At 46.9% G+C, this 15442-nt stretch overlaps 1 protein-coding gene across 2 annotated transcripts in view; it reads left to right on the forward strand.

Annotated features, from left to right (window-relative positions):
* Positions 1-311: 311 nt before the first annotated feature.
* Positions 312-15442, forward strand: part of PHF20 (PHD finger protein 20) — a 2392123-nt gene continuing 2376992 nt past the window's right edge. For both annotated transcript variants that reach the window (XM_069652246.1, XM_069652248.1), the window contains exon 1: positions 312-544. The gene's annotated coding sequence lies outside the window, so the exon portion shown is untranslated. The remainder of the gene's footprint in view (positions 545-15442) is intronic.

Here is a 15442-nt window from a genome sequence, read left to right on the forward strand (position 1 = left end):
AAACGGATTTGATTTACTGCTAAAACAAATGTGAAAAGGGTTAACATTTGCAAAAACTCTTTTTGCGAAATAAGGGATCTAGGCCTTCTCTCGTTCGCGTTCACCGTGCAACTATGTCCCAATGTGCACCGTTCCTCTACAAAGACACTGTTGTTGTGGCCCCTCTCCACATAAACACTGGTTTTCTCAATGTTGAATGTCCGTGCAGAAAGATTGCTTGCGTTTCTCAGAGTCCTGGTTCCCGTTTCCTTACACCGCCTTCACATACACAGGGCCGGCAGCGGGCGGGGACGGTTATAGAGGACAGACGTCAGAGGCCGCGTGCGTGCTCCTCGCGCCCGCTTCTCTCTCTTCGTGGCGCGTGGCTGACAGCGTCCCCCCCACCCCCCCTGAGAAGCGCGCGCACACCCCGCTCCATCTGTGCAAGTGCAGGGGGCGCGCCGGCTGTGCATCGGGAGCCACTCATAGGGTGAGGGGACCTGAACGGGGATTGGTAGCCTGAGCGGGAAGCAGTGTAGTGCTGGCAGCGGTGGACAGAGCACAGGTACGTACGGAGATGATGCCTTCTTATGCACGCGGGTCTGTAAACTAAGTCTGGGAAGTTATTGCTCTGTTTTGGTGTATGTACCCCCTTCAGTCGTTTCCTACTTCCTGCATGAGAGCTCCCGCGCCTTCGGCGAGCTCCTGTCACTTGCTGCCCCAAACGGCGCCACAGCACCCGGCATAGAATAAGCCTTTCCCAGGCCTGTCTCAGGCCTGCTGTTGCTCAAGGGGTATTGGTGGACAGCCCCTTCCACCTGGCGGCCAATGATAGCGCTTCTCGACTATAAGTGACAGGAGGCAGGACAAATCACAGGTACGGATGTGTAAAAAAACGTGGCCCCGCTCCACGAAAGTCCCTTTAAAAAAATAAATAAAGCCAGGGTGAGGCGAAAGCAGGAGAGGGTCTAACACACCAGACTCTGGGTTTGTTGGCAGCGCATATACCATACTAGGACAGCGTGAAAGCTGGGTGTTTTGGAAGACTGTATGCCGGTGGGCTCCGGGAGCGGCAGGTCTCTGTATTCTAGTCGCGGGGCTGGTGCGTTAATTTTGTGGGATCGCTCGAAGGAGGTAGTTGGTGCCTTTGGAGCGAAGAAAGTGCGCCAGGGTTCTGAAAGGGGTCACATAGGTACTACGACACATCTGGAGTAAGGTCGCTTTGTGGCTTGGCCTTGACCCGAGCCGCTCAAGTGCGTCACTTGTCCCCGGGATGTGCTGAGCTCAGTCCCTCAGTAACACAACTCACCCGTCCTTCGTAATACATCACCCTTCCACGCCAATCTGGAGAGGTTATCACCATGTGTCACGTGCCTGCGGGGGGGGGGGGGCGTTAATAAGCCTTTTCCCTTGTGTTGTCGGGTGCGTTATACAACCGTGCTGCTCTAAACGGCTTTTGTGGACTGAAGAGAAACCTCATGCATCACTTAGAACGTGCGTTTCCCCTTTGAGCATGTCGGTCCCACGCGTAGAATATTTTATGCATGTGGGTGTGTCTGTCAAACCTTGTCAAGAGAACTTTATCTTGCCGACAGCTTTGATCTGTTAATGGTGTTCCGCTTTGCTCGTTTTATATGCGAGCCTCGAAACATGAACATCACATCCGGTTAGTCTTATGCCTTCGAGCAATTGATAACACTAGATGCCCCCACTGGCTTTGAGTCTCCATATTTTGCCCCAACCCTCCCACACATTTTATTTTTAGACTTATGGACTGTGGTGTGGTCCCTTTTAACAGTGATGTGTTTAACGTTTAAGAGCATGAGTCATGACGGGAGTTATTAAAAAGGGGCCTATGTGCACACGTGCAGTGTAGGGTATTTTGTGGAGATTTGGGGCCTGACAGTATTTTCTTACCGCCGAAAAATAACTTAGCAACAATCACTCCTTGTATTCAGATTGGGCCATGTACAACAATAATACAATGGACATGCATTATTTCAGCACCCAGACATGCATATTTGGTATGCTTGGTTGGTATGCGTGGTTGGTGGTATTTTGGTGAGCATAATTCCCTTGTTTTATTTGTGGCCCCAATATCCAGAATCCCTTATTTTTGCTTAGATTTTTCGTGTAATCGCTAGAGAGACCTCAGGCTTGCATTTCTGGAACACCACATTTTCATTTTTAGTGTGCCACCATGGGCAATTTCTCTCTGTCTTATCTACGGCAGCGAGCTATCATGTGGTATTTTCACTATCTTATATACGGTAGTGAACTATGTCCTGGGCCTCCCTTTTTGTCGACTCATAGACCTCCGACAAACTACAACACACACAGTTAGTTATAACTGCTCATACTAAATTACATTGTGCACACGGCTGCAACCAAATTTGATGTTTAGCTACCTTGAAAATGACAATTGCACTGTCTAAACATCTCCCCACATCATCAGCACTGCTTTGGTAAATATAAAACACCACCCGTCTGCTTTCAAATATTTTTGTGTATTATAAAAGTTGCATTTAAACACGATCTCACTCTTTACAGAAATAAATAAAATAGCACAGTAACAGCATTGTCTGTGATACACTGAAAATAGAGTGGCGGAGACGAGAACTCAATTTGCAACATTAACATGTGATTAAAGCACAGGAATCTCCTTTCCTACACTGACTGAATATTCACGTACACACTCAGCCCCCACACTTCTGTAATTACCTTATCTGTTCAGCCTGAGTTTTCTTCAGCTGTTCTCTTTCTGAATGTGGCTCCCTTGAAGATTAACCCCGGTGAAAACAAGCGTCTTTCGTTCTCAAACCGGGGTTATTGCCTGGAACTCTCAGCTTTTTCAGCAGAAATGCTCCAACCAGGAAAACCGGTCCTTCTCCCAGCTCTCCAAATCCCGACTGTCTTCCCCCTCTCTTCAAACTCCCCCCAGCAAAAACTCTCATCACTGCCTCTAGCATGATACTTGCTATGACGCTGCTCCAATCAGAAATTAATCATGCCACATCCTCCCTCTCTACACAATGGCTCCTTTTTACAGTAACCATTTGTAACCAACTGATTTCCTGTACCTTCGAGCCCTTGGCTTCCTGAGTTATGTGGACAGAGCAGCAGAGAAAAAGAAAAAAAAATGAATGTTCGTTTAAAAGTTCACTTTCAGAGTAGGCCTATTTCTGCAGTGGAGACACATTTTTATTAGTGGGTTATGTTAAATGCAGTTTTATTAGTCAGGTTAGTTATTAATAATGTTAGTTATTAATTTTCAAATGTGTCTTTTGCACCATAGGCATTTCAGGTGAAAAATAGTGTGCATTTTTGAATGTGCACGTGTGCTTTTAACTGTAAAAATAGATTTGCATCTTATATGTTAAAATCGTTTTTGACTGAATAGCCTGGCTTTACTTATGTCATGTTAATCTGGTAACACATATAGCAATGCACCACACCCATGTGGTGGTGCTGCATAAAAAAATTGCTACCTGTGCAGTAGTGCTGTACTCTGTGCTGTAACACGCCAAATATCTATGCAGCTAGCGACTTAGAGAATGTCCCTCTGGTGTCCGTGCATTATTGTGTACTGGGTTAGCCGTGTGATCCCGGCCTTTGAGTGAGCCTTGGCCTGTGTGCCCACTGTTCCAAGAGTTGAGGGCGCTGGGTGCCCTCAGTGTCTGGACCCGGTCGGGTGATCCTGACCATCATAGGGTGCTGTGCTACCCTGATTGGAGCTACATGACTGCAGCAAACCTGACCCTGCTGGGTGCCTCCCAGTGGTTGTGTGTCCGGCCCAGATGCAACCGAGCTGGACACAACATTGGCGACGAGGAGTTTGTGCCATGGTGAAGCGAGGAGTTTGTGCCATGGTGAAGCGGCATCCGCTGCCTGAGAGGAACGTGTGTGCGTCCCGGCCCAGTTCTCCCAAGCGGCTTGGCTGCCATCCTGTGGGTCGCTGTGCCGACAGGACCTCAAAGATCCTGTGGCAGTCAGCGGTGATCGTAGGAAGTATTCCATGTTGAAGTCTGTGGTTGCTGGTGCTTTTGCTGCACCGCAGCAGGACAGGAGTCGTGTGTGGCTGCTCGTGCTCATCCTTCATCACAACCAGGCTGCCAAGCAGTGAAATTGAACGCGCTCTGTGTCGGTGCTACGTGAAGGGTGAAAAGGCCCCTGCGAATCCCAGGTCCAGCAGCGGTGATAAAAAAAAAAAAAAAAAGCTTAATAGATTTGGACACACGCTGCGATTGGTGGTTAAAGCCTATGTGCAGGGTCTATAGTTGAATTATCTGCATGGGTTGCCTCAAATAGCTCCGGACTCGACCAACTTACTGCACCTGCAGTGCCTCCTCATGGGCCAGACAATGGACACTCTGTGGGACACCAACGTGCGGTTTGGTAGGTTTATCAGTAGACACTGAGTGAAAGAGGAAAGTGCAGTTGACCATCCTGCTGCACCTGCAGACGGTTGCCTTTACCGGAAAATCGATGGAGGGGGGGGGTTCTTTCCTGGTGTAGAATCCGGGTGCTGTGCTCTCAGGTGCGTCAGAGGGATTCTGGCCTCGCGAGGAGTATAAGGGTCCTGAAGTCTGCTGGAGGAGTGAGACAGATTTGCACCTTTGCTGTAGTTTGTTTGTTTATTTGATAATGCGCGCCAAGCCCTTGGGCAGCTGGGCGCAAACAGTACAAGTAGACTCGAAACTTAGTTACAGCTCCTGACACAGGCTACTACAAAACAGAAGTGACTTACAACAAATGATACAGTACATATAGGGTCATAATGGGTCAGCATTAGAAGGATTCGGTATTAACATATGTATATCATGATTAACTAGATAAGGGTGAGGTTAGCTGTCGTGCAGCCACTTGAGAGCGTTCCTTCTAAATCTGGTGTAAGGTGATGGGCGTCTGAGGTCAAGTGGGAGTATGTTCCATGATTGTGCCGCTCTAACAGGGAAGCTAGATCCTCCCGCCGTGGTTAGTTTAAATCTAGGGACTTCGAGTAGGAAGGTGTTGGCAGATCTCGTCGGTCGGTTTGAGGGTCTCCAGTTGATAATTTCAACTAGGTAAGGGGGTGCTTGATTGTCTAGGCATTTCGATGTGAGAGAAATAGTTTTAAGGAGGATTCTGTCCTTTATCTTTAGCCAATGGGCCTCAGTCCGGTATTTGGAGATGTGTTCTCTGCGTGGGATATTCAAAGCTGCTCTTAGGGCGTTATTTTGTAATCTTTGGAGTTTGTCAATGACGCCTTATTTGCTCCTCAGTATAGGGCGTTACAGTAGTCCAGTCTAGACATAAGGGCATTGGCCAGGGTGAGGCAACTGGCACTGGACAGGAATGGTCTGGCAGCACGGATGAGTTTACAAGTATAGGTGGTTGTAGAGGCAAGGGAATTCACTTCTTTTTAAGGGTGAGCGCTGAGTCAAGGTAAAAACCTAGAGTTTTTACCTCTCGCATAACCTTAATAGTATTATTGTCGATGTTAAATGAGGCATAGTCCGGGGTGAGTTTAGTTAGGTTATGGTCTGATCCGAGGAGCAGGATTTCAGTTTTATCGTCGTTCAGGCAGAGGCCATGGGTGGCCATCCATGCCTGAATGAGGATGTATATTTTATTCACCAAGGCCAGGTCCGCTTCATAGTTGCCGAAAGGGGTATGAGGATCTGAGTGTCATCTGTATAGTTAGTGTAGGTGACACCCAGTCTGTCCAACTTGTCGAACAGTGGCTTGGTGAAAATGTTGTACATAGTAGGTGAGACACAGGAGCCCTGTGGGACTCCACATGTGATTTGGATGGGATCAGCACAGGTAGAGGTGGAAAAGACTCTCATGGTCCGGTTGGCTAGAAAGGATTGGACCAATGCTATAGCTTCCCGTGTGAAATTGGCAGCGAAATTGAGGTGGTTGCATAATACTGCATGATCCACCAAGTCAAAGGCTGCTGACAAGTCCAGGAGGAGTAGCAACGCTGTTTTCCCACTATCCTTGAATTCCTCCATTTTAGTTTTAAGATCTATCAAGGCTGTTTCGGTACCATGGAGAGGGCGGCAGCCCGATTGGCGCAAGCCTAGTAGATGGTTAGCTTCTAAGTAATCTTGAATTTGGAGATAGAGTAGCCTATCTATGATTTTTAGTAGGAAAGGTACGGTGGTGATAGGCCTATAATTAGTTGGGATGGACGGATCAAGGGTTTGTTTTTTTAGTAAGGGGAGGACCCAAGATTCTTTTAGGTTGGCCGGCACAGTGTTGGATTTAAAAGAGGAGTTGATAAGCTTCGAGGTAAAAGGGGCTAAATCTGTAGCTGCATCCTTTTATTATTTGTGCTGGGCAGCTGTCGCCCTTACAGTTAGATGGCTTCAGTGAAAGGATAACCTTTTCAGTGTCGATGATGGAGATAGGTTTAAAGCTAAACGGCGAGATAGTATTAGGTTCAGTTGCTAGAGGTACTTGTTGATCAGTAGGAGAGAGGGAGTCCTTTTTATTAGTTATTTTGTGTTGGAGGGTGGAAATTTTATTCGATAGGGCGTTCTGTATGTTAGTACACCATATCTTGTCCTTGGGGACCGTGTCAGTTGGTTGAATGGGGGATTCCATTTCTCGGAGGATGGCGAAGAGTTCCTTGGTATTAGATTTCGCATTAGTAATTCTGTCATTGAATAAGCTCTTTTTTGTATTGATGATTTCTGTCTTGTAATATTTGGAGAATTGGGTTAAGTTAGCTTTATTGTTGTCTGTGGGCGAATTGCGCCAGATAGTTTGGAGTTTTCTTTTCTGCTTTCTGAGGTCCTTAAATTTGGGTGTGAACCACGCGTTAAGGTAGGCTTCTTGCTTAGCTTTGCGTAGTTTGGGTGGTGCGATAGTATGTAGTGAGTGAGACATGGCTTTATTAAAGGTGTCTACTAGCGTATCTGGGTCAGTATTATTTTCCAGGTCCTTAATAATGGGCAGGAGGAGGGGGATGAGTTTTTCTGTAGTGATGTCTTTTTTGCTTCTGGTGGGGAGTGGTGGTATCATTTTGATAATTTTAGGGCTAGGGAGAACAAGTGTGGCAGTGAAGTTTATTAGATAGTGGTCAGTCCATGGTTGAGGGATGATGTCAGTAATGACTATGTTGCAGTTAAGTTCGGATACCCAGTCGAGGGTTCTGCCTTTAACGTGTATGGAGGTGAGGACTTTATTGGGAAAGCCTTGGTCATTTAGGATGGCTGTTATAGAGAGGGCATTTTTGTTATCTGGCTCATTAAAGCCAATGTTAAAGTCGCCCAACTACGTTTGCAAGTGGTTTTGAGTATTGTTAGCTATGAGGGTGGTAAGGTCGTCTTCAAAGGTTCCCAAGGGACTTGGGGGCCTGTAGATCAAATGGATAGTTAGCGTGAGGTTATTAGAAAGTTGCAATTTTGCTGAGAGTACTTCGCAGGAAGCACAGGGAGGTGAGGTGGTGAGTCTGATAGGCAGAGTAGTTTTAGCGATGATGGCTAGGCCACCGACTTTAGCATTGGTCTATCTACTCTGTGGATCTGGTAGTTGTCAGGCACGGCTAGCATCAGGGAAGGTCCTGCTGCCTCGTGGAGCCAAGTTTCTGTTATGGCAAGGAGGTCGATATTATTGTTGTTTAGTATGTCAGCAATTTCAGTTGCATGGGTTACCATGGATCTGGCATTGATAAGGGATCCAATAAGTGACAAAGTATTCTTAGGAGTGGGATTACTTACAGGTTTGTGTATGTGTGTATTTGGTCTCTGATGTTTCTTTTTCTGAGAGTAAGTGGGACTTGGGGTCGGAATTGAAGGTTTTGTGTCTTGAGTTTGCTTATCCAAGTGGGTCTGTGTAATTGGGAGTCTAACAGTATTATTTACACTATTTCTTTTGGGTTCATATATGCAAGGTAGTCTTGCCCTAAGTCTCAAGTTTCTGTCTGTGAGGGGGGGGGGGGCTAGTGCTGTAGGTAGCAAAGGCCATGATAGTAGTTAGTAGGGTCTGAACGGTCAGATTTCTACACATGGTAGTTAGAGTGGTTAAGGGGTCAAGTGACTTCCCTTACTTTGCTGAAATTATCTGGCTAGGCTAAGGTCTCACAATGTAGGTTTGGTCTGGCAGGTTGTAACCAAGGGGTTCACCTAGTGGTATGGGTCATGGAGTATGGTAATAGGGCCGTGTAGCAGGTGTGTGCTGTTTCAACCTGGGGTGGTTTGCTTAGCTAGTAGCAGTCATAGCAAAGTGTAATTGCAGCATGAGAATCACATAGAAATTGAGATGACCTAATTGCATATTGGTATGACATTGGAATCAGATATCAGGTTATGGCAGTTTAGGGCTGGTAAATGGCATGGGTCATATAATTCGATAGTTGCGGCATGAAATCACTTAGAAATCAGAGTGGCATCATTACATATCGGAGTGACAGTGCATTCAGGCATCATGTTAAGGTCACCATGGGGCAGATAAGGCAATGCGCAATCGTAAGGTGTGTTCCTATTTATAGTACATATGTTGGAGTATCATAGTATGTTCAAACATCACTTTAAGGTTGCCAAGGGGGCTGGTAGTACAGTGTGCAAGCAGAGCAATTCACAGTACAGAACGGGAGACAGTGTAGGACAATCGCACAGTGTTAAGGACCAGGTTAGGGGTCGGTCACTATTGGGGCAGGTTGTATAGGCCGTGCCACTTACCACGCAGAGTTAATGGAAGGCGTGCAGGAGCTGGGTAATCCGGTTTAGATGTGTCTTGTAGGAGTGGGATTTTCTCGGTATAAAAGTACGTTCACGGTGGGTAGTGTGCGCGATAGATGTAAAAGGTCTGGCCGAGTTACTTCAGATGCACTCCGATGGCAGTGCGACAGGGAGTAATGCAATGGATATCAGGCCGGGGGTGTGCCGTGGTAAAGTTCACTTTGGATGGCGGGTGTTTGTTATAGGGGTTACCAAAGTTTAATGCAGCTCCCGCTAGGATGTGGGCGTTTGCAGCTGCCCTTAATGTAATAGTTGTAGAGCATTGACTTACCCTTGACCGTCACAGCAAGTGACACGGGTTCAGCGGCGTTGGTGGTTGGAAGGGCTGTACAGGGATGGACAAGCAGTTGTCCTTATCCCTGTGGTCCTTCGCTCCTGTGGGCCAGCTCACACCTTGCTGGCGTGCTATTGGCTGCTATAAAGGCTACACCAGCCAATCCAGGTAGGTGGCTTCCAGAAAGGAGGTTTGCCGACCAGGATCAGGCAAATGGTCCTAGGGCGTAGTGTGGACACCAAGGGGTTGCGACTCCCAGTGAGTGCTCGTGCACCCCTTTTGTCAAGATACATTTTGATTTACAGTGGCACACCTGCTGACGCATGCGCAGGTCACACCAACATTTAATACCCGCCATGGGGTATGATGGGGAGGGCGCCCAGGCGGCTGGTGGGGCATTCCGGCAACATGGACAGCTAGCGCCACTGTGTCTTTGATGTGGTGGGAGCACCTGCCAGTCTGGGACCCCGATGGACAGGGTGGGTGGAAAACCTCAAACTTTATTTTGATGTTGTGGAGATTGAGAGGGAAAAACTTCCAACTTTGCTATATTCAGCAGACCCGCTGTTCAAAAGTTGTTCAAAACTCTGCATCCCAGGGATCAATCATGCCGCCGCCATTGCAACACTGAATGAATACTTCATGCCCATTATTAACCGTGATTACGAATGGTTCAGAATGAGATGTGCGAGACAGGAGGAAGGAGAGAGCTTTGACGCATTTCATTGCAAACTTCGTAACATCGTGCTTTTCTGCGCATTGGACAACGAGATTAGGGCTCAAATAATCTATAGCTGCAGCTCGGTTACATTGAGGAAACAGGTCCTCAGGGAGCCAGGGTTAATCTTGGAAAAGATCCTGGAATTGGGACGATCCCAGGAGCTTGCAGAGATACGAGCATCTGCTGTGGACGTCTCCAGGCTGCACTTAAAGCTGGAAGCCCCCATGCAGCAGGTGAAACTAGAGGAGTTGTGTGCCGTGAGCAAGTGGCAAGGATGTAAGCCGCTGAGAAAAGGGGAGTGGCCATTGAAGGAGACGGGCGCAACAGTATGCACGCAGTGGATGGGGCCTGCCACACGCAAATGATTGCCCAGCCAAAGGACACACATGCGGGAGTTGCGGGAAAGAAGACCATTTCGCAAGGGTCTGCCCATCACCAACCAGCCCAGTTGTGCCAGCAGGGGTTTCCTCAAAGGAAGACTCTCGACAAGCAACAAGAAAAAGACTGCCCAGATCAGTCGTGGCCCAGCTGGCAGGGTCAGAGAAAGGGCACCCTGTCTATGTAGATGACGAGGATTTAGTTAATTGTTTTTTTATTACACGCTTAATACCCGAGTTAGGTTTATAAGCGTGGATGGTTCGAACCTCTGTTGCTCTACGTGGTCTTGCTTCCAAGGCTAGAAAATTGCCCCTGTGCTATCCTCCGCTGCAATGTGTTCTTCTTGTCCTGCCCCTAGGCAAGTGCCTAGGGGCGTCTCCAGCAATCGTGCGAGGACTGGGGCATGGTTCCCCGGGACGAACAGTTTGATCCAGGAATATAGAATTGTCAGGTGCCGATTGTAGGGTTATGGGTTGTCTGCAGGGACATTTAGTGGCGATGCCTCCTCCACCCTGTGTCCTGGATGCTGGATTTCTACACCGCTTTTGCCCCTGTCACATCCTGATATGCCGCTGCCATCTCCTTCATGGGCCCCTTCAGGGAGCGTAGGGAAGGGAGGGCCCGTTTCTGTTCTTTTAGATGGGAACGATTTAATCCAGAGCAGGGCCGTATTGGTGATCCCTTTTTCTTCTAGTCTCCTGATCAAGATGTTGTGGTTGACTGTGTTGAACGCTGCAGAGAGGTCAAGTAGTTTCAGTGCAGAGTTTGTGTTGGAGTCTGCGCTGGTCTTTAGGTCATCCCAGATAGAGAGAAGTGCTGTCTTTGTCCCTCTCACAAGGGTCTGAAGTCTACTTGTGCCTGGTCCAATAGTTGGTGTATTTCTACGTGTTCCAGTGTTTGTTCGTAGACCTAGGTTTCTAGCAGTTTTGCCATATAGGCAATGTTTGATATTGGTCTGTAGTTGGAGAGGTCTTCCACATCGCCTGTAGTATCCTTGAGGAGTGGTTTGATGTATGCAGATATGAAAGACTGTGCAACTCTCCCCGTTGAGAGCGATTGGTTGAGGTTTCTGTGGTATTGCAATGTCGTGCCTTGTGTGTGGATTGATTTATAGATGTCTGGTGCGCAGGGGTCCATTGGTGATCCTGCTTTATTGCTAAGTTTCACCAGCTCGATTAATCTCTCTACTGATATTTGTGTGAAGCTTTGCTGGTTATTCTGTGGTTCCAGGGTCGGTGGGGCATGGTGCACGGTCCGGTCGATTGGTCTGCTTTGTATGCTCCGATATATGTCAGTGATTTTATTTTTGAAGGGTCTGCAAAGTCGTTGCATATTGATCGCTCCATTGTATTTGTATTAGTGGCGCAGTAAAGATCAGGTTTTTGTTGGTGAAGATTGCATCGAGGGTGTGTCCTGCTGTGTGTGTTTGTGTGTGTGTGTTGCTCCTTTTACCATCTGGCCTATTTTCATTGTCTTGAGTTGCTTTATTAGTGATTTTGAGGGTTTGCGTTATCTTCTTCAAACTATATGTTGAGTCCCAGAGGATTATTAGGTGGTCGTGTTTGATGGCTATGTTTGGAATGGCTTCAATGAAGTACAAAGGTTGCGTCGTAGGTCGGTGGTCTAGATGAGTGTTAGGCAGAATTCCATGCAGTGCCCTTAGGGACCACTACACACAATTAAGACCACAGGTGGCAATACAAGTTTACCTTTGGTACAAGCCTGTACTACTATGTGAGAGTGGTAGCAGTGGCGGAAAAGCCAGGCTTATCTCAAGAGTATATGAGCAGTAGCAGAGATTACACAAAGGGACCACAATTACTGTGACAAGCAAACACTGACTCAAGGTTTCAGGTAAAAAATATAAGTACATTTATTTTTAAACCATCAGTTATAAACACAACAGAGCGAGAGAGGTCCAAAATAGGGGGCACAACAGTAAATGCAGTCACACCTACATTTGGGACACCTGGATAGAGAGAGAATGGCCTAAAATGGGGACACAACCATGAGTATACAACGGTAAGTGCAGCGATATATGTGGATTTGGGACACCTGGATAGAGGGACATTGGCCTAATATGGGGGCACAGCAGTAAAGTACTACAGTAATTGAGGTAGCACCTAAATTTGGGACAGCTGGATAGAGGGAGAATGGCCTGAAGTGGGGGCAGAACAGTAAATGCAGTAATACTTAAGACATATTGTTTACCAAAGCAGTCAGGCTAAATGCGTGATAAGGTTACTGTACAAAATCTGGGCTGTACGCATCAGACTATATGCTAATAGAGAATAAGATGACATAAGATTGGGTTGGTCAGTTTAGTGGGCTGCAGTAATGGCTGCGTCCCCTGCCCGAACCGCTTTTACCTTGTCAGTAGCTGTTAGTTGACGGTTGCAGGTCTCGCAAGCTAACCCGTGCCAACACGGACTGGAGCTGCTTCTTTGGGAGCTGCCCTTTGCTGCACCGGGCAGAGGGGCTGACATGGGAGGTGTTCTTGGAGTTGTAATTGGTTATTTATAACACGCTTAATACAAGCACGTACCCGGGGATCGAACCTGTGTTGCTCCGCGCTGTCTTGCTTCCAAGGCGAGCGCGTTGTCCCTGAGCTTTCCTCCCGATAGAGGGCCAATCACAGCGCGGTTTGAGGGCTGGTATGAGGTCCAGAGGGGAAAACAAGGAAACGCCTAACACCGGGCCTGCAGAGGAGGCGAGATGATGCTGGAGTGCGCAGAAACTTCCAATTTAAGCAAAAACGCAATAAACGATGGCCTGCACACAAGAAGCGGCTTGAAAACACTTACCCTGGCACTGTAAGGAAAGTGATTATTTTAACTTTTTGGGAACGTGCAAAGAGAAATGTGGTGGTGTGTTTATTAATTTTTTTACTTATTTCTTTTTTTTTTTATATTCTTGCATTTTGATGACCCCCCGCAGCATGGTGGTTTGTTTTCGGGCGTCTTAAGAAAAGAAGTCTCTAATTGCAATGTTAGTTTTATGTAGGTGTTGTCGACCCCCAAAACCTCCCTTCCGATCCGCTTTTATGCTCGACATCTAAAGCAAGAGTGCGAGGCTATCTATCCAAGCCACGCGCCAAAGAGGATTCGCGCTATTAACGTTATTAAGCATTGATGTAGTCCAAGATGTGAATGCAAAGTTTACGCTCCAGCTGTTTTTGGATGTGAATTTGTACGACTGGAACAGCGCAAAGGAAATAGATCTTGTTGAAAAGGGCACGTTCATTCATAAAAGCTTTTGGGAATGGTCTTTACATTTTCTTTTCCTGGCAACTGCTTTCTGGTGAGACCTTTTTTTAAAAATAATAAAATGACACAGCTGCATGCTTGGGAGGCACGAAAAGATTAAACCGAAGTTTGACGCAATCAGCCATGAAATACAAACATAAATACTCGGATTGTCAACACGGATGGTGCACAGACAGTACCGATATTGACCATCTTTTGACAAAGTGCTATACATAGTCCATTTTTATATGCTTTTATTAATACCCAACTGTAGTTGGGACACATCTGGCAACCTTGAAAGGATGACAAGCTGAGCTGACCTTACAGGGATTCAAACCTGCATATCTCAGCAGAAAGTGCTTAACCTTCTGGGCTATATTGCTAGCATAACTTGCTTTTTATAGAGTTTGAGGTCGAGTCAAATGTTACTCCAGTGTTGCTTTTAGATCAGAGACTGGTCCTTTGATGCCAAATTCCAAAAATAAAGGACGCTCACAGGGAGTTGTTGAGTAGGTTTGCCATAAATCCTAGCATGCTTGGAATGAACCTCCAAGAAACAGCAGCAGCGTGCAATGTATTTTAATTTAATAACCATGTACCAATAACTAGATAGATTTGTACTATAGTTTAGGAACTAACATGCCGGGACAGTGATTTTAGAGAAGTTATTAGATCATATCCTGTACTGTGAATTTAGCCCCCTGCTCAATTTGTGTCAGTTTTCTATTTGGCAGCAGCTGCTGGTTGATGGAGGGGGGGGGGCAGTGCGGGGGTTACATTTTCCTTTCCAATCCCTCCAGTCACTTTCTTTCTTATCTGAAGAAGTAAGTTGTGACAGGACCTCTTTCCCTACAGGCAACAGGGTTTACTGGATCCAGATTATGTCATTTGGGAGAACCCTATAGGGGATGCGTTGTCGTTTGAAACAAACTGTAAGTCTCCTGACGGTTATGAGGGGGTTGGTGGCAGGAGGCTGAAGGAAGATGTAAGGGGAGCAATAAAAATAGCCTTTGACTAGGAGTAGCCCAGGGAGTGCAGAGACCTCATAACATACCAGTTCCGATATATTGAGATCTGGGGTTGTATGGCTCGATAATCAGGGCCACAATTCAAGAAGGAGAATTCTTCCAGGATAGCCTGTGCGTAGGCCCAAGAGAGTTTTGGGTGCTGATTATCAGTGCGTTTGACAAACTTTTCACTGACTGTTTGGAGATTCAGATATAAAGTGTAGCATAGGGTGGTTGTGATAGTACAGACCCTTCCCTTTCATTCCTGCTTTTGTGATATTATCCTTGGTCTTCAGAGATACCCGTTATCCATGTCAGTTTCAGTATTTCAAAGTCTGTATGGCTGGGGTATATGGCTAATAAATGGTTTCTTTTAGTCATTTATATAGCGCCTTTGTGCATGGTCCCATCGCGCTGTAGGAGGGACCGAACTCTAGAAAATTAGGAGAAAATTAGGAGGTGCTAGTATGCGTGTGTGCATAATGGCCATTAAAGGTTATGAGGGCTTGGCCAAGTCCCTGCTATCCACCCATATCTAATTGGTATGTGTATGGATGGAGAGAGGTACACTAGGAAGATAAGCGGGGGGTGTAAGAGGGTAGTCAGCGTAGTCTAGTCGGGATAGGATGATGGTCATGATTGGTGAGATTCGATGTGGGTAGGAGAGATGAGGAAAGTTCCACTTGAGCATGCAGAGGTGGCAGTGGCAAGATTTGGAGAAGCCATTAATGTGGCGGGATAGAGTTGGGTCTGAGCTCTGGGTGCACCCCAGGTTTTTGATGGCGGATGATGTAGCGGGTGGGAGTCCTAGGGAGGGTGGCCATGGGGTAGGTTGAGGAAGCAGAGCGATTTTGCCGCAGATTAGAATTTAAGTTTTGCCAGGGTTGAGGAGGAGGTTGTTGTTCGTCATCCAGCGGTCTATGTCTGTGAGGCAGGATGCAAGATCTGGGTGAGGTGAAGACTGGGAGTTGAGGATCTTGGGAATGATCTGTGTGTTGTTGGTGTAGTTGTAGCAGGTGAGGTTGTGCGAGCGGATGAGTTCGGCGAGCAGGGCTGGTTGAAAAGGAGAGGGAAGCTCTGTGAGGGACAGGCTGGGGTGAAGATGAGAA

Source organism: Ambystoma mexicanum, chromosome 3p, assembly GCF_040938575.1.
Source record: "Ambystoma mexicanum isolate Mex_15411 chromosome 3p, UKY_AmexF1_1, whole genome shotgun sequence".
Taxonomy (NCBI): Eukaryota; Metazoa; Chordata; class Amphibia; order Caudata; family Ambystomatidae; genus Ambystoma; species Ambystoma mexicanum.